Source organism: Mauremys reevesii, linkage group 1, assembly GCF_016161935.1.
Source record: "Mauremys reevesii isolate NIE-2019 linkage group 1, ASM1616193v1, whole genome shotgun sequence".
Taxonomy (NCBI): Eukaryota; Metazoa; Chordata; order Testudines; family Geoemydidae; genus Mauremys; species Mauremys reevesii.
The window spans coordinates 149,884,267-149,903,711 of NC_052623.1; the positions used below are offsets into that span (position 1 = coordinate 149,884,267).

The 19,445-nt window shown below is 42.6% G+C and overlaps 1 protein-coding gene across 4 annotated transcripts in view; it reads right to left on the reverse strand.

The window, feature by feature from the left end:
• The window catches only part of TASL (TLR adaptor interacting with endolysosomal SLC15A4), a 70,073-nt gene that overhangs the window by 21,962 nt on the left and 28,666 nt on the right, over positions 1 to 19,445 (reverse strand). For 2 of the 4 annotated variants that reach the window (XR_005585422.1, XR_005585430.1), the window contains exon 1: positions 2,598 to 2,668. The exons of 1 other annotated variant lie outside the window; for it this stretch is intronic. The gene's annotated coding sequence lies outside the window, so the exon portion shown is untranslated. Of the gene's footprint in view, positions 1 to 2,597; positions 2,669 to 19,445 lie in introns of those variants that run through there. One more of the 4 variants, XR_005585427.1, reaches the window with a different exon arrangement.

Genomic DNA, 19,445 nt, shown 5'->3' on the forward strand with positions numbered 1-19,445 from the left:
TCTCTTTCCCAGGGTCCTCTTTCTCCCCTCTAAATACCTCCATCTCTCTCCTTTCTATCTAAGAATAAATTAAATTATTATTATTTCAGGTTTGTACCATTTGAAAGCTAGATTTTCTTTGTTTATTGTATGTCAAATTTAACAAAATCTTAATTCAGTTATTCCTTTTGCATCTTCTTCTAATTCCACTGAAGTAAATGGGAGTTTTGCCATTGGCTTCAGTGAAAGAAAAATAAATCTGGTCCTATTTTACAACAATCTAATCTATAGGTATGTATTACTCCAGTATAAATGATCCACAGAATCACTTAACTATGCACTCACAGGCAGTAATTAGGCATCTAAATGGGTACTGCTGCACAGTTAAATGCAGGTGCAAAATTACACCCACAAAGCAGAGGGTAGGTTGGGGTCAGGCTAAAAATTAGTTATTTCTTTTATATTCTTGGTCTGTGCTGAATAAATAAGTATTTTGCCAGTGATAAGTTATATCGCACAGCATTCTGAGCATTTCTTAGTGAAGAAAAACACTGGATCCTTTATGAAGAATGTGATTTCTTTAGTGGGTTCAATCAGATAGTCTTTTAATATTGTGTTTGGCATTTAATTTCCTTTCCTGCAAAGCTATTTCATAATTTGATACTGATTTTTGGGGGACCTCTTTTTTGACTGAGAAAAGTCCATTTATTCCTACTCTCTGTTTCCAAAGGCCTTGTTGGAGCTTCACAGGCAAGATTTTAAAGCCTCAAATGTTCAAAAATAATCAACTCAAATGGTAATCAAGGCATCATAGAAATGTACGGCTGGAAGGGACCTCGAGAGGTCATCTAGTCCATCCCCACATGCTTAGGCAAGAAGAAGTAAAACCAGACCATCCCTGAGAGGTGGTTGTCTAACCTGTTCTTAAAAAAACATGCACCGATGGGGGATTCCAAAACCTCCCTTGGGAACTTATCAAGTACATAACTACTTTATAAAGTTTTTCCTAATATCCAACCTAAATCTCCCTTGCTGCAAACTAAGCTGATTACTGTTTTTCCTACTCTCTGTGGAGATGGAGAATAATTGCTAACCATCCTCTTTATAATAACCTTTTACATATGTGAATACTGTTATCATGTCCTCCTCTTCTCCCACCCCCCAGCCTTTTTTTCTCTAGACTAAACATGCCCTAGTCTTTCAACCTTTCTTCATATATCAGATTGTCTAAATCTTTGGTTATTGTTGTTGTTCATCTCTGGACTCTGTCTAATTTTCCTGAAGTGTGGCACCCAGAATTGGATGCAGTACTCCAGCTGAGGCCTCACCCAAGTAGAGTGGAACAATTACCTTCCATGTCTTACATACAACATTCCTGTTCAGATGTCCCAGAATGATATTTGCCTTTTTTCCAATGACATCACACTGTTGACTCATTCAATTTATGATCCACTATCACCCCAGATCCTTGCAATATACATATCTACAGTTTTTTCTACTCTGGGCATACACTGTGGAGGAACTAAATGACACAAGTAAAAGAGACTGGGAAATTTCTAACAATGAGTATTTAAATAAACCTCTGTGAAACTGAGGACATTATTTTCACATTTTCCATAATTTTGTTTTCCCCATGATTTCACCCATGAAATTTTATATATTCATGATATTTTCCAAAAACATGCAAATTTTACACTTTCCCATGTTTTTACAATTAAAATCATTTTGCTCAATAATGTGCTTGTTTTCTCTGAAAATTATTTCTTTTTTACTACAAAATATTGCAAAAACCAGGACCAATTTTGAATTCACAATTAAATGTGAAAAGGCTTGAGTGTTGGGATCCTGAATTTTGCTGTGAATATTTCACCCCCTGAAGTATTTGTATTCACTAATACAATTCCCTGACTTCCCTACTCATCTCCTGTCGTAACAGAATGTGTACCAGCAAACCCAGGAGCAGATCAAGGCTTTATCAGGATCCAGATGCACCAACATTTCAGAGCCCCAAGATACACTTTTCCTCCTAGCTCCTTCTCTTCCTCCCAGCCACTTGTAAACCCTTATCTTTTTCACACTTCTTGCTGGTTCTCTGAAGTAAGGCACCCCAAAGAAAGCAAGTCTACCCCAGCTGTCTGGCAACACCATTCATTTGTGCTCTCCTCTTTCTGATCCACATCTGCTGCTCTCCTTCTTTGATCCACTGCTGTGCTTGGTCCTCTCTGACTGCAAAGCCTGGATTTTAATATTCCATTTGTTCCTCCTTAACTCTCCAATCAGCAAATCCCTGGAATTATCACTGTTTCTAAATGTAGAGCACCAGCTCTACTTGTTTCTTCCTTTTCACACTGTAAAATGTATCCCCTTTATTACTAAAACATGAAAATATTTATTATCAGACTGTACTCCCATTACTGTTCTGCTGATTAATACAGTCTCTGGGACAGTGGCATGTGAAATATTGCTTGTAGTATCTCAGAGTAGAAGCAAATCTGCTCTTAAAACATTCTTTTCAGAGTTTAACAAAAAGAACAAAAATAAATAAGGTCTGTTCCTTGCCAAGATCTGCCTGTTTTAAACTTTTCACTAGTACAAATCATTATTAATGAAGTGCTTACCATTACACTCCCATCAGCATGGTATAAAAGTTACTGCAGTCATCCAAAGGATAAGAAGAAACACAGCAGATAACTTCTGGAGGGGAAAGATTTATGCTCTTTATGGGTTCAAGTTTACATGACGATAAAGGAACGGGGGATGTGTTATCTCTTGAAAGCTTTTGGGGGAGAAATGTGAAAGAAAATGAGATTTTGATTTGCAAATTAATGAGAAAGCAACCAAAGATCAAGGTCTCAGCAGTGAGGAAGTCAGCTCCCATCATCAGCTGTTTGGTTGGGTTTTTTTAATATAAAATTGTGAAATAAAGCTGTAGGACAGGGCTTCTCAAACAGGGGTCGCCGCTTGTGTAGGGAAAGCCCCTGGCGGGCCGGGCCGGTTTGTTTACCTGCCCCGTCCACAGGTCCGGCCGATCGCAGCTCCCACTCGCCGTGGATCGCTGCTCAGGGCCAATGGGAGCTGCTGGAAGCGGCGCGGGCCAAGGGACTTACTGGACACCACTTCCAGCAGCTCCCATTGGCCCTGAGCAGCGATCCGCGGCCAGCAGGAGCCGGGATCGGCCGGACCTGCAGACGGGGCAGGTAAACACACCTGCCCTGCCCGCCAGGGGCTTTCCCTACACAAGCGGTGACCCCTATTTGAGAAACCCTGCTGTATGACATGGAGATTTACATTACAATGGCGACTAAAGTAAATTATGTAATGTACATCTTCATGTTATAAAAATAATTGAGGAGGAGCTGCACTGCTGATACCTTGGTCTCTGGCTGCTTTCCATTAATTTGAAAAACAAAATCCCATTTCCTTTGTATTTACTTTATATTAAGCATATACAACAACATATTATTATGTCTGCTCTGCACTGATCAGTCTGTACACCCATGAGTGATGTGGGATGTGAAGGTACGTCTACACTACCCGCCGGATCGGCGGGTAGTGATCAATCTATCGGGGATCAATTTATCGCGTCTACACTAGACGTGATAAAATTGATCCCCGATCCCTCTGCTGTCGACTCCAGAACTCCACCGCTGCAAGAGGCGGAAGCAGAGTCAATGGGGGGAGCGGCAGCGGTCGACTCGCCGCCGTCCTCACAGCCAGGTAAATCAACGTAAGATACGCCGACTTCAGCTACACTATTCGCATAGCTGAAGTTGCGTATCTTAGGTCAACACTCCCCCTACACACACACACACAGTGTAGACCTAGCCTGAGAGGAGTCCATATGAGCAGTGTCCAGAAAAAAGGGCCTGATCCACTCCATTGAAACTAACAGCATCTTTCCATTGACTTCAATATATGTTGGATCAAGCCCAAAGCTGTGGGAGAGAAGGTTCCTTATGAGACTGGCTACTCAGTCTCCTAAGAAGAGTGGGACTGTTCAGTCAAGGCTGTTCTGTAATGGGAACTGAGTTTATGCCAGGTCCTGGCAAAAGGGGAATGGGAGAACTCTTTTGAAATAACAGTATTTGTCAGCCTAGGACAGAAGAATGTGGAAAAGAGGGAGGGAGGAAGGGGTTAGCAAAAACAAAACAAACAAATGGAAATTTCAATGCCACATTTCTCCTGCAACTGTTTATTAACAGAAACAGGAGGAGGAGGAGGTCATTTTTGGTTTTGATTCATAGGGCGTGTGATTGGAAGTACAGCAAGACTTTTTATAACAACACAAACCCTCCCACAAGGTTTGCACAGTTTAGCCGAGTGAACACAGAATCAGTTAATAGGCACCAGAAGTCAGAAATTCTACTGAGGGCATCAGGCTATGTTGCTCCCTGGAGAAATATGCTGAACAGAGGGAAGAGACAACAGTTCTGCTGTTTTAAAAATAGGCACATGTTCTGAAATTCAGCATGTCAGCTTATTAAAGGAAACATTTACTCTCCTAATTCAATGCAGCAAGTTAATCAATCATTTGTTACTTAAAAAGAAGATAATAGTGTTAGACCTGTTCATTTTCCTTTGCTTAATTTGCTTGACAGAGTGTGGTTTGGGGATTATTTTCCCCAGATACATTTGTCACTGCTCTGGGCAAATGCACCAGTATTCTCTGTCAAGGGTCCCTCGAGAGCACAAACTCTTAGGTTTCTGGCTCCCAGCTGTCACCTCTCTTGGGTGGAGATCTGCGTCTCTCTCCCTCCTGACCAGGGTATTTCCAGACTGAACAGAGCCCTGCCTACACTGTATTATTCCCAGCATGCCGGACTGCCTAACTAGGCCAGTGTCTGTGCTTTGCCTTCTCGTCAAAGGCTATGAACAGCTGCAATTGCCAGCGGTAATAGGTTACCACACAGCCCTTTCTAAGCATGCACGTTTACTTTTCAGGTGAAAGCATTACAGAGAAAACATATATTAAAACCAATACAAGAACCTACACACGTGCTAATAAGCTTACGAGCGATCACCCCAACTCCAATGATGGCTCTGGTAAGTGATCAGTCCTTCAAATCCCACATGAGGGTTTTTCTGTGGTTACAAGTTCCTAGCAGCTTTAGCTCAGAACAAGAACTCCCCGAATGGGTTAGGGCTGGTCTACACTGAAAAGTTATATCGGCATAGCTATGCATCTCAGGGGTGTGAAAAATCCTCTCTCCGGAGAGACATAGCGAAACTAACCCCCTGTGTAGACAGTGCTAAGTCAATGGAAGAATTCTTCTGTCGACCTAGCTACCGCCTCTTGGGGAAGTGCCAATATAGCAGTTTAAGAGCTTATCTCCATTACACAGTTAAGTTGACATAAGGCAGCTAAAGTTGACCTAACTGTGGAGGTGTACACACTGCTATGCTCTTCCCGCTGATTTAACTCTCCTGCTGCGCTGACATCATAAAACCACCTCAACAAGAGGCATAACGCTTAGGGCGATGTACTTAGAGTGACGCAATGTCAGTGTACACACTCCGTTCCTTACGTCACCCTAAGTGGCCTCCAGGAGGTATCCCACAATGTCCATCGTGGCCAGGGAGCCATCAGTGCTAGCAATACCATGGAAAAGTAGACCTTTCTGTTGATGTACTCCATCACAAGGTGGTCTGGGGCTAAAATGGAGATATGTATGCCTCACCTTGCCATAGTTAGGGAATCCCATTGTTGCAAAGCCATCCACTATTTCATGAACATTGCCCAGAGTCACAGTCCTTCACAGCAAGAGGCGATTAATGGCTCTGCACACTTGCATCACTGCAACCCCCATGGTGGACTTCCCCACTCCAAACTGATTCTTGGCTGACCAGATTCCACACAGCCATCGCCACTCACTCTCTACTGTTAGGAAGTACAACAATACTACATCTATACAGACATAAGGGTTTTCCAGCTGTGTCTATTGATAAGTGAGTTCTTACCATATAGAAAACTATCAAACTAAATTTCCTTTTACATATTCTAGGCTCCTCCCTTTCTCTGGAGGTGATAGGAATATCAGGACAGGATTGTATTCCTAACAACCCAATAGCACCTTATTTCAATGTGGCTAGTTTGGAATGTGAGGATGTGACCATACACTTCCCAGCTTATGGCTGCCTCTGCTGCTTAGCTGAAGGCCTTAGCCTGTCACAGTAAGAGAATGCCATTACACAGACAGACAGTGATTTTGATTCTTTCTTTTATACCTCTATAACTAGCTAAGTGATAAGAATACACCTAAATTCTTAAAGTATAGGCCTTTGCAGACAGTCCTGAATATCTATATCCTAACACTTGTCATCCCATATATGCCTCACAATCTGATCCCACCAGTCAGTGCTTGTTTCTTGTGCCCTGAACCAGTGGTCAGGGCCGGCTCCAGACCCCAGCGCGGCAAGCACGCACGTGGGGCGGCCCTTTCCCGGGGAGGCGGCAGGCTGGGCCGGCGTACCTGCCCCAGTCATGCCTGCGGGAGGTCCACCGGAGCCCCGGGACGACCGGACCTGCCGCGGGCATGACTGCGGAGGGGGCGCTCGTCCTGCGGCTCCAGTGGACCTCCCGCAGGCATGACTGCGGACGGTTCGCTGGTCGCGCGGCTCGGCTGGACCTCCCGCAGGTACGCCTGCGGCAGCTCAAGCAGAGCCGCCGGACCTGCGAACCGTCCGCAGCTGCGGGAGGTCCAGCCGAGCCGCGCGACCAGCGGACCCTCCGCAGTCATGCCCGCGGGAGGTCCGCTGCTCCCGGGGCTCTGGGGCACCTCCCGCGCATGACTGCTTGGGGCGGCCAAATAGGTAGAGCCGCCCCTGCCAGTGGTCCACCATGTGCAGCTGCTCCATGAATGCCAAAAGCAATCTTGAATTGTTTTTGTCCATGGCACACAGCAGGGCAGACACCACGGTGTCATCATCAGATTTGCAGCTCATGAAATACTGAAGAATCAGCTGTTTTGTGTTCCTAACACTCATCACAGGACTGAAGAGCAGTGCAGAATCCATGCTTTCAGACAGAGCTGGCAGGCACGCTGTTTACAGAGGCTATTGAAAAGTAGCACAAAACATAGTAGGAAGCCCATGGAATAATGGGACAAAGAAAATGGCATCATGGGCCACTGAGTCTGCCCCTCTGAAGCACAGTGATCCCTTCTCAAAACACCCAGTGGCAGATGGTGGCAAGCTGCACAGTGGGATACCTACCCACAGTGCACTGCTCTGTCAATGCAAGAGCAGCAACTATGGACATGCTCCCCCCAACACAAGGAGAATTGCGTGAATATGCAAAAGTGGTTTAATTACAGTGGTGGATGAATGTTGATGTAACTTACATCAACTTAACTTTGTAGTGTAGGCGTAGCCTAAGTGTTGACATACTCATAGTCTTAGGCCTGGTCTACACTAGGAAATGGGTGTCAAAAATGCATATCCCTGAGTGACGCAGTTAAACCGATCTAACCCCCAGTGTAGACAGCGCAAGGTCCACAAGAGAATTCTCCTATCAACCTAGTTATAGGCACCAACTCTGTGGGTGCTTGGAGGCTGGAGCGCTCATGGGAAAAAAATAGTGGGTGCTCAGCATCCACCGGTGACCCTGTGGATCAGCTGCTCCTCCTGCCCACCAGTGATCAGCTGTCAGTGGTATGTGGGAAGTGCTGTGGGGGAGAAGGAGAGCTGGGGGGGCAAAGAGGCAGGGGAGAGGCGGAGCAGAGGCAGGAAAAGGCAGGCTAAGGATAGGGGTTTCAGGGAAGGAGTGGAGTGGGGAAGGGCTCAAAAATGAACACTGCAGCACTTCACTAGAAACCACCCCCCAAATTGGCATGTTACTATTTATCACTACCCTACATGTGTTCACAGGCCTCTAGCCAGTTTCCAACCATATGACAGTTCTCCTGAGTAAAACACAGTAATTAATTTTGAGATTAAGATTTCAGAAATGCTTTCTAAAAATCAAAGTATGTCACTACCTTCCCTTCATCCATTAATTGTGGTTGTTCTAACAAAAAAAAATGATGCAGTGTTACTGTGGTCTGATTTATTCTTTAGAAACTAGAGCTAAATGACTAACTGGTTACTTACTGGGATATAACAAATATGATCACATTTAGGGTGACCTTCCAGAAGGAAGATGGTGATATTTATGCTTATTGTTATGCTATATAATGTTTTCAATCGATCCCTTTTTCACCAGCAGTCTTGATGGTTGCTGTGGGATGCTGAGGCCATTCTGAGTTCCTGTTAAGTTTAAATATATCCCTATGGTTATTAATTTTTGAAATATATGGCTAACACTTGTCAGCATAGCTCTGGGATATTCTGAAATGTGGTGAATGTTGGGGATCAAGAAATTGTTGGAAGGATGTTCGGCACCTTGCAGGGAGATTGCCAATGGCACAAATGGGAATTAGGTGCCTACTTCTCAATGGGACCTAGGCAATGGACTGCCGTTTGTGCCTTTGAAAATCTCCCCCATTATGAAGATTTAAAAGGAGAGATGAGGGAAAGAGAAAAGTGTCCATAATTAATTGGTCCAAAAATATCTGGTTCTTAAATGGTTCTCGGAAACAGGCAAATTATAGTGAGAAGAGGAATTATTCTGAGGTGTCAAATTATTGTCTCTTACTTGTTTCCACAAATCATACCTACACCAGAGCTATTTGAGTCCACCTGAACAGTATGCTCTTTGTGGAGTTGAGAGCAAAGTTAACATTTATGAAATTATAGAATGAATAGAAAGTCTGATTGTAACACTTGACTGTTCAGCTAGGAAACCCCACCCATTACTGACCTCCTTCCCCCCAGTGTCAGTGGTGACAATGCATCTATGGTAAAGCTTAAGAAAAGTGTAGAGACAGATTTAGGATTGGCTCTTTCATTGGTGTATGATGGAGAACATTCTGTCTCAGGGCAACCTGCCTAACCTGGAGAGCACTGCAAAGGTTAATCTTTTTTTAAAAACCCTATAAATAAATCCTTCCCCTAGTGATGCGTGGGGATCTTGGCTTGAATTTTTAGAAACCCCATTATGTAAAATTAGACTGGACAAAGTGCTTGAAGATAATGCAGGGAAGGCATTTGGGGACCAAAATGTATCATTTTGTTAACAACTCTTGATTGGCTACTATAAGTCAGGAGCTTTAAAAACTGTTGGAAAAAGAACACATTTATTAACTCTGTCCCCCTCCATTTGGATGGTGGAGTAGTTAAACACTGCAATGATTTCTCATGTTTCTCTGCCTAACTGTACTGAGTGACACACAAATATTCTCAGAGATCGCAGTTATGGGCTTGGTTTCTATACTGTTTCAATTAAACTCAAAGTGAAGCCACACACCAGTCCTTGGCAATAAAGATATTGTGGCCAAATAGGGTGTGAGCATACAGTGTAATTTACAGTCTTTGGACTCTATAATCCTCAAGAGAAGTAGTTCTCTGCTTTAGAACCACAACCACAGAAGCATTGCTAGTGGTCATAAGGCCACAGTTAAAATTTCCCTGTTAAAACACTGGGAGGCAAAAAAGCTGAAGTTTCACTCCTTCCCTAGTTAGGACCGATAAAAGTAAACTGGTACACAATATAAGGGCCTGCCTCTGCTCCCAGTGAACTCATGGGGGGTTTGTGAATGACTACAGTGAGAGCAGGATTGGCCCTTGCAAATGTACAATACATTATCTGCTATATTTTTCTTTTTGGTTTGACGCTTAATACATAAATGAGGAAACACTAAATAAATACTTGCAGTAGAGAGCAGTGGTTTTATGAACCGAGTCAAAAAGCACTCAATTAGCACCGTGTCATTTGCTGGGAATCATTAGCAAAGGTGATAGGGACCTTTGATAGCCTTGGAGAGGCTTTTAAACAGCTCAGAAAGAGCTTACATTGCCTCCAGTCTCAATGGCATGAGTCATGCACTGCCCGCCAGTGATAGATTTAACTAGTACAGCTGGAAATATTGGTTTTGTGAGTACTGATTGTCAAATAAATATTTAACAGTTGTAAATGCATTGGTTTAAACCTAATGAAAATAGAAATAAAAAAAAGAGAAGGAAATGGCTAAAGATGCTTAAACCTGCCTCCAAATATCTTTCTGCTTATAAATACCAGAAGAGGAAACAGATGAAGTTTCATGAAACACAAAAGAACCAATATCCCTCACTAGGGGTGCCATCCTGTAGGCGGCTTAGAGTACCCGTTGTCAACAAAGTTAATGGGACCCAAGGGCCCTGTGCGCTTCACAGAATTGAGCGCTAAATAAGAAACATTTACTAGCAAGTAGGCCATGATATAGTCTGTACATATGTCAAAGATGAAGAAAATATGTGTAGCTGGAATGAAATAAAAATTTGACTCTGGGATAAACGGGGTGCAGTGCGGGAGTCAGCTTAATTTTTAGTTCTTGATATTTTAATAAAAGACTGAGTCAAAGAAAGGCTCCACAGTTAAGGCTTATTTTCTGAGCACTCACAGCTCACATCCCTCCAAGTTCTATAGACCCCCAAGGTTACCAGAAAAAAAGGGAAAGGAACTGAGCCATGTTTACCACCTTCCCAAGACAATCTGACTGAGGAAGATAACAGTAACCATTGTCCTCCTGCCATCAGTTGGGGTCCTCTTGAGCTGCTCCATGCTTTTTATGTTTCAGTGCTTTCGGAAGAGTCTAGATATTTATTCACAGAAAAAGTGAAGCAGGGGCAGCCCAGTGTAAGCTTTCCACATGCCGGTCTTCCCAGATGCTGTACATACTTTTGCAAATAGCTGGGCTGGTTTTTTATCAGTAGCTTTTTGAGATTTTTCTGATTGTTGTAGAAAATAAAAAAAATAAAAAAAAAAAAAAACCTGGAGGAACCAACCACATGCTAGGAGTGATGAGCTAAACACCCAAATCTCATTGTGAGAGAGCCAAATGCTCTCTCCACGGCTATGCTGGTGGGCTGAGAGCACAGTTGTGCCTAAAAATCTCAGGATGGAAAAATGTCAAGAAACATCTCCCTGTGCTATACCCTGTAACTCTCCCTCCTTCCCTGCAGCAAATGCTAGTTCCTGGTGGCTGGCTGGCTGACTGTGAATCTCGCTCCTTTTCTAAAATTCATACTGGCCTGGGACTTTGGGAATTTAAAATTCACTAGGAATAGTGTCTCTCTTTCTAGAGCAGCCAGTGAATGGCTGGAGCCTGAGCAATTTAACTTGTGGCTCCTGGTTTATGGCAGAAGAGTCTCTGAGTGATTTTGAAAATCCTGACTGAAAAGCCAGTCCCTTAACCCACACCAGGAAGAGCCCTCTAGGAGTGCTAAGCCCTTAGAGCAAACCACCTGTTTTGAAAATCCTCTGAAGGGCTAGCCATTCTCAGAGCCCTGGCTGGGCCACACCAGCTTGCTGGCATTGGTGCTTGAGTACACTATAATTCTGAAATGCAGTTTATAATACTGAGAAACCAATTGTTCCTTTGTTGCAACATTCTAATGGCATTAGTGTCCCTATATATGATGTTGGCACAGCAAACTCATGTTGCCAGTGCATGTGAGACTGCGTCACAGTCACTGACACCACATCCAATATGCTGATGTCAAGCGATTGACCAGAGAACTCTCCCAGTCAGGCATTTTAGGAAGGCCGCAAGGAGATTGTCTACAAATCTGATATTCATTTGAAGAAAACAGAAGCCTAATTTGGATATTTATTTTTAAAAATGCTGCATTTTATCCCAGAAGAAAAATCCAGAAATAAATAATAAGAAAAGATCAAATTTCACAGCAAGCGAACCATATGACCATATTAGATGCATCTACACAAATAACCAGCTTGCAGTCCTTGTAGTCTCTCTGGGGTATTAGAAGGTGTCACAAAGCTCTTTTTGATTTGGTCTTTGACAGGTTGCCATCCTCTCCAATTCTCTAGCAGCTAAATCTAGATAATTATCTGCATACGTTTTCAAGAAATCATTAAAATACCAAGAAAAGGAATTATTGCAAAATTGTCTGCAGTGTAAACTTTCAAAGCTTATATTGGTAGAATAGTGACATCTTGTGGTGAGAGACAGAAATGATATCCACACAGGTACATTTTCAGAATAAAAGCATTTCAAAGGGGTAGGTTAAATTCCCCAAAATGTTTTGGATCACCAGTTTAATTCCTGGTTATAGACTTTGAGAGTGACATAAACTTTTCTTTGGTACAGACAACATGACTGGGAGTATAAATGTAGACAATCATTAATCCAGAACATGTAAAACTTCTTTTAAATGTGGTCATTTTCTTTCAGAAACAGGATATACAATCACCTTAGCATATATGGGGAACAAAAATCATTCAAACTTCCTTTTCCACCTCTTCCGCCTCCCTGACTTTGCTCCTATTTTTATCAGCAAACCAGGTGTTTTAAAATACACCAGCTTGAAAAATGTTATGCAGAGCTATTCAGAGAAAAGATGAGCTACATACCAGGCTTATTCATGTTAGAAGAAAGGGAGTAATGGTCTATGTAAGGAGGAGGTGCTGTTAGAGCACTGTAAAAATTTTGAAAGAAAGCCCAAGACTAAATAAAACAAGTGAGACAAGAGAACTATGCCCTCATAGGTGCGGTCAGATTTGAGATTTGCAAATTTGATAGCTGCTCTGTATTGTTTTAAACTGAAATGACAGGAAAGTTGACAGTTTGCTCTTCATTCTTCTTTGAAATTGGGGCTCTGTACAATCCCCAAGCAATCACAAAGTTAATTGGATATGAACTCACATGAATTAAAAGGAAAAAGGATTGCAAGAGCCCTCTATGTATTAAAAGCCCCCGTTTCCGCTGTCCAATCCACTGAATGTGACTTTCAACACTGGCACAAATTGTTGACCTTGTTAGTGTATTTCTTGATCTCAGTATGGACAAGCTAACTGCAAATTATGGTTATTTTGAATGAATGATGATCTGATTTACATGATTGGTAACCTGTGCCTTGTATTACATTATGCAACTAAAATGTTATGCCTATATACACATATTTTATAACTGTCTAAAAAATTGGAGTCTTTTTGTCAAGATAATAACATTGTTGGGACAGTACTTCTTATTTTCAAGGGTATTCTGGGGACAAACAGGGAAATTAAACCCACAATATTATACAGAAAACACATCATAGTCAGAGAAGTGATATACAGGAACAAGGGATATTCGGTTCCTCAGTCATCCATCATGGGAAAGTTTCAACACTTGACAGCAGTTTTGCATCAAGAGGCAATTTATTCCAACGTGATGGCAAAAGGTAGGCAAAAACTATATGTTTTACACTGGCATGCTGAAAATTACAAAATAAATCTTAAATAGTATTCAGACAACAAACAAGTCAAATATACTAGCAATGACATATGACTAATAGCACACTTATATAAAATGTGATGCCAGGGAAATCATTTTCCCTCATGTAAGGAAACCCATACAAGCTAATTATTGCAAAATCTAATGATGCGTATATTGGTTGCTGTGGGCAGTGAGCATCCAAAATTCACCAGCCTTGTTTAATAGCCATTAAGTAGAGAAAGATGCTCATGCTACACTCAATATTGCAGCACAGGAACTGGCATTTGCTCAGCTACTGTCTTCCTAACCTCTAACTTCTGAGTGTGTCCAAATCCAGAAAGGGCAGCCTATGTCAGGTGTATATGTCAGTCACAAGAAGGGCCTGTAATAGGGCACACATGACTCCACCCAAGGCAGGAAGGGGTTAATGGGCTACTAAAGGCCCAATTAGTCAAAATTAAGACAGCTGGAGCAGGAAGCAAGCCTCCAGGGAGGGGCTTAAAAAGAAAACTCTTGCCCTATAGCAGAGATCAGCAACCTTTCAGCAGTGATGTGCCGAGTCTTCATTTATTCACTCTAATTTAAGGTTTCGCGTGCCAGTAATACATTTTAACGTTTTTAGAAGGTCTCTTTCTATAAGTCTATAATATATAACTAAACTATTGTTGTATGTAAAGTAAATAAGGGTTTTTTTTCAATGTTTAAGAAGGTTCATTTTAAATTAAATTAAAATGCAGAGCCCCACGAACCGGTGGCCAGGATCCGGGCAGTGTGAGTGCCACTGAACATCAGCTTGCGTGCCGCCTTCGGCACACGTGCCATAGGTTGCCTACCCCTGCCCTATAGGAAGGAGTAGGCAGAGAGAAAGCAGATATGAAGGACTTATTGTGGGAGAAAGACAACGGGCCTATTGCCTGCCATATCTCCTGGAAGAATTGGAAGAGTTTGTTGCTTCAGACTTGTTTTGATCTTTGAGTGCCTTGGAAGGGATAGTATCAGAGGGGTAGCCGTGTTGGTCTGGATCTGTAAAAGCAGCAAAGAATCCTGTGGCACCTTATAGACTAACAGACGTTTGGGAGCATGAGCTTTCGTGGGTGAATACCCACTTCGTCGGATGCAAGACGACGAAGTGGGTATTCAACCACGAAAGCTCATGCTCCCAAACGTCTGTTAGTCTATAAGGTGCCACAGGATTCTTTGCTGCTTTTCGAAGGGATAGAACTGTAAGTGATCTAGCCAGGGAGCTAAGTCTCTGCAACCCAAAAGGCATTGGAGGGTGGGCAGAGCAGCAGAAGACCAGCTGGGAAACTGAGACTGAGTGGTTGCTGCACTGCAGGATGCCAGAATGGGGCACCTGGTAGGGAGGTGCTGTGACAGGACCATATAGGCATGGTGTTGGGGGTGATGTGAAGCTGCACTGCACAGGGTAAGCAACGGAGACATTCTGCTTCTGAGAGGCAGAATGCTATGCAGCTGTGCAGGGGGAGCATGTACCAGGCTACACTCTGACCAGCAATGGTCAGGAGTCTAAATCCCTTTGAGGATCTGTGCTGTAGTGCTTAAGACCCACTCCAGGAGTGGGAGAAGCACAGGATTCCATCCCAGGGAAGGTGACAGCGAAAGGCCTAATACCCGAGGAGGGTTCACTCAGATACCAGGGAGGGGGTCAAAGGTACAGTTAGATAGATATAGAGCCAGACTCCATTCTGTGCAGGCACAGGGACACAGAAGGGAAAATGTGCACCCCCCTATTCAGTGGTTTCTGGCCTTTAGCCCCCGATAGAGGCTAGAGCAGTCCTCAGTTGTATGCCTTCTTCATTGAGCACGATGGGGCTTTGCAAGTGTACAAAGTAGCCAGGTGCATGTCTGATGTAACCATGCCTCCTCCCACCCCCAATCCACCTCTATAGTCTGTTCTACCCACAACCTGCCTCCACTGTGCCCCAGAATGCCACCTGCACTCAGTGCTGTTGTGCAGGTGAACATCGGAGCCTCTGAAATGAGGGCATTTCCCAAGGCCCTTACCTACATGCCCTGCAACCCATTTGCACCAACCTAGCCGAACTTGGCCCACAGTAGATGGTTGCTTGTGTGGACTGAGTATTCCTTGGCTTATAACTGGGTGTGTGATGTACAGGGGTAGACCATATACCCTTGTTATAGAACAAGAAGCATTGGTATTAGTGATTAGAGAAAAGGATTGCAAACTCAAGACTCCTGGAGTCTTTCTCCTCTCATTCCACTGACTTCAATGGAGTTTTCCTGATTTGCACTAGGAATAATAGCATTAATGTCAATGTTGTTACACTGGTGTGGAGGAGAATTAAGTTTCAGGTTTATACCCCATGGCAATTATTTAAATTGGACTGCTGCATATGGACGCAAATGAGTTTCGCACTCAACTATTTGGGGAGAGATCTTCCAAGGCACAAATAGCCCTTGTGTGTCCTAACTCCCCTTTGATTTTTGCAATGGGAGATAGGTGCCTCACTTTCCACCTGTGCCTATGAAAACTGTCATCTTTGTGACTTTCCATTCCTCTGTTGAGAGTTTAGTTCTCAGCGAAATCCAAGAGTCCTGGATCTGTTTGTTTAAATTTGTCCAGCCATGCTTAAAAGTTACCACAACACACAAGGCTGTTTGGAAAAAAGCCCGGGGAAATGGTAGCAAATCATAGTTATTAAAGTGATGCACAGCAAAGCAGCCTGTGAACAAGAGGAGTGCAACGCCTACTTCCTGCAGTGACACAATGATGAGACTGTGCCCGCTATGTCTGCACTAAGGAGATGCTTTTAAGATAGTACCTCAATGAAAGTCATTAGAGGAAGGCTTTTGATGAGCATTAATTTTTACATCAGGAAAAATAAATGAGTCTCCACTTCCTTCCTTCTTCCTATGTTTTCACCTTCAGGTTAAGGTCTTAGCAAGGACAAAAAGCTGATACTTTTGCAGCTCACAACTCAGAAATAACTGTTCCCATGCCAATCTGAGTTTGGAGAAAATTTCCCTTCTAGAATTGCAGCGCTATGAGCTAGTGCTGTGGCACTTTTGAATGATTTAAATATTTTAAAAGAGCAATTAAAGAGCAAACAAGCCATGAATCCACTAAAATAGTAGAAGCCCCTAAACACTTATCACCCCGTCCCAAATCAGCCCCTTCATTTTTCTACCTCCTTAGCTCTCCCAATTGTCTAGTTTTATCCTGCTATCCTCCTTGCCACCTTCTATTAACCATCCTTGGATTTACAGGAAGCTAGTCCTGGTTAGACAGGTGTTCTGTCACATAACCTAGGCAGGGAGGGGGATGTGCTTGGAATTCTGAGCTATAAGTCTCATATATCATTTTGGCTGTATTTCAGCCAGGTAGGAAGCCTTCCAAATCCATCTGTCTTCTAAAATCTCTTTGAGAAGTAATAATGGTTTAAAATATATTTTAACATATGAAATATGTGAACTGCATGTCAGAGTGATGATGCGTCTTTCTGCTGGTCCTTTACAATTGATTTGCTACAGCTGCTGCCAAAAATGAAATCCTAACAGGGAAAAAATTAGATCTTTCATTTCCAGGGGCTATTTTGTACTAATATTTGAACTAGAATTTAGAGCAGTTAGAGCTCAGAAACCCTCACATCAGAGCACAACCAGAGAAGAACTGCAAAGGTTCAGGAATGAATGGATGAAACTGGGATCTGGCAGGCAGCTACCCAATTCTGAATGACACTGTCCCAAATTTCCAGTCTGAAGGGGGAAATTGTTGAAAAGTACAGCTTTATTCAGCATTTTTCTCTCCCTTCTCCATTTGCATCTTTTCCTCCTTACAGAAGTGGCAGGTATAACAACATTTTCCCTTCTGCCACTCGTGACGTGTTAGTGAGAGCGAGCAGCATATTGGTCAACAGTTCTGCATCCATTCCTGCAGACTGAAGAGGCAGAGCGCACAGTACACAAACCATTGAAAGATGGCTCCAAATGCGGACGGAAGCACAGGGATTGCTGGGATGCGAAGCAATACATCACTGGGCATTGGGACAGGACCCAGGATGCTCTGCGACCCCCTCTGCCTTCCCACAATTCTTAGCAGCAGAAGAGGAAGAAATGCTCTGTGGGATAACTGCCCAAAGTGCACCGCTCTGAATACTGATGCAAGTGCCGCAAGTGTGAACACTCAATTGTGAAGGCAGCTGACAGTGTGAATGCACAACAGCAGTTTCCCTTCTCAGTGCTATCTGAGCAGTGATGTAACTGCCGGCGATGTAACTCTGCCAGTGTAGACATACCCTAAGTTACACTTATGCGTAAGTACCTTACTGGATCAGGGCCTAAGTGAGACAGACAAGAAGCCAACTGCACTCAAGGCAATCAGGGACTAGCATATGCATACTATTGCTTTGGTGGAAGAAATTTAAATGTAAATTCTGCACCTAACCGGGTAAGGCTTGTGTGGCCCAGAAAATAAAAGCTTTAAAATTTTCTAAAATTCCATAATCCAATTTATCTGCTACCTCTTGCTGAGCGATTTAGAGGTCCAGGGGCTTATTTAAAGCCCTCCATTCAAGTACAAGAAACAATGCTATTTAACTTCACTTATATGACCAATCTCCTAACACAGCTTGAATTTTAACTGAGTGTTCACAACGAGCTGTTCATGATCAATCCATAGAGTAATAAAAGATACTAAAATTCACTGAGAAATATTTTTCAGTGAATACGTTCAAAAAACGCAATCTCCTCATTTTTTTTCTGCAGTCAGAAAAAAGGGTAAAAAATTGTCAAGCTAATTGTTTGTGATGAATGTGGTGGTGTTTGTTCTGTGACAGTAATTCTAATAAAGAAAATCAGCATGTGCTCCTCAGAAAACTAATTATTCACCAACATCCTTTAAAGATCTAATCTTCACAGAGAGGCTATTTTATTTTATGCACTTATATGACTCCATTAATACATAAACTCAAAGTCTGGGCTACACTATTTGCTTCACAGTTCACCTGGTTTCCTCATCTAACCTTATCTAAAGAGAAGTGAGGATGGTGAGATGTTGACTTTGCAGATTCCTGCAAGTAAGTGAAACATCTTTTTAATGAAGATGAATCACTTTTCTGAGGCATGTGCTCCTCTGTACATCTGTTCAACACCTGGCCCAGCTACTTGAGCCAGGCCCTGGGGTCAAGGTTTGCCCTCTTTTTAAAAAAATCAATTTTGGGAGTCAAATGCGGCCTTTAAAATGGACATCATCTTTAAAAAAGAAAAGTGTGCCTCATCAGTCAGGATGAGGTCACGTATATCGTGCCTGTGAGCTATTTCATTGAGTTCTGTTTCTTTTGTGTGACGTAAATGTCACTCACTTCCAGTTTCAACTGAGGATTTGAGTCTGTTTTGGCTCTCTCTGGTTTTGCACCAACAGATGGTCACTGGTGCCTTCCAAGTAGTACCACTTTTCTAGAGTTTCATCACTGCACATTTCTATTAAAACAAAACTGCATCTACAATTGAAACTACCGAAGGAGGGCGGGGGCGGGACAACAGTGACTGGAGTTCACTGAGCCGTTTTTTCATTTTTTCAGTGTGTATTTGAAGAAAGGTTTCAGAGTAGCAGCCTGTATTAATCTGTATCCGCAAAAAGAACAGGAGTACTTGTGGCACCTTAGAGACTAACAAATTTATTTGAGCATAAGCTTTCGTGGGCTACAGCTCACTTCTTCAGATGCATAGAATGGAACACACAGACAGCTTTATGGACTGGGGGTGTTAAAGATCCTCTCAGCTTTTATTGTTTCACATGTTTAACCTACATGGAAGTCTTAAGTGATACACCTAAAATAATTAACTAAAGGACAGTTTGCAAAGGACTGGTCTAATCTGTTTTTATAAGGATGTGCAAGAATACAAATGATCGATCATGAATAGTAGGAAAGTCATAGTAATCAAAAACCGGGTTTATTCAGATGTTGCTATGGAGGGATACCAGTCTCTCTCACATTAGAAGTTGTAACAAGCTTTCCATTATTATAAGCCTGATTTTGAACAGCCTATCCTAAGTTTACAAAACTAAAAGCTGTCCAACTGAAATTTCAGAGGCATCAACTTATTCCATGGTAGATTTGGTAGATTTATTTATTTATTTTGGTAAGTTTGGGACAAATTAACAAGGAATTTGGACAATGCATCAAATGAATC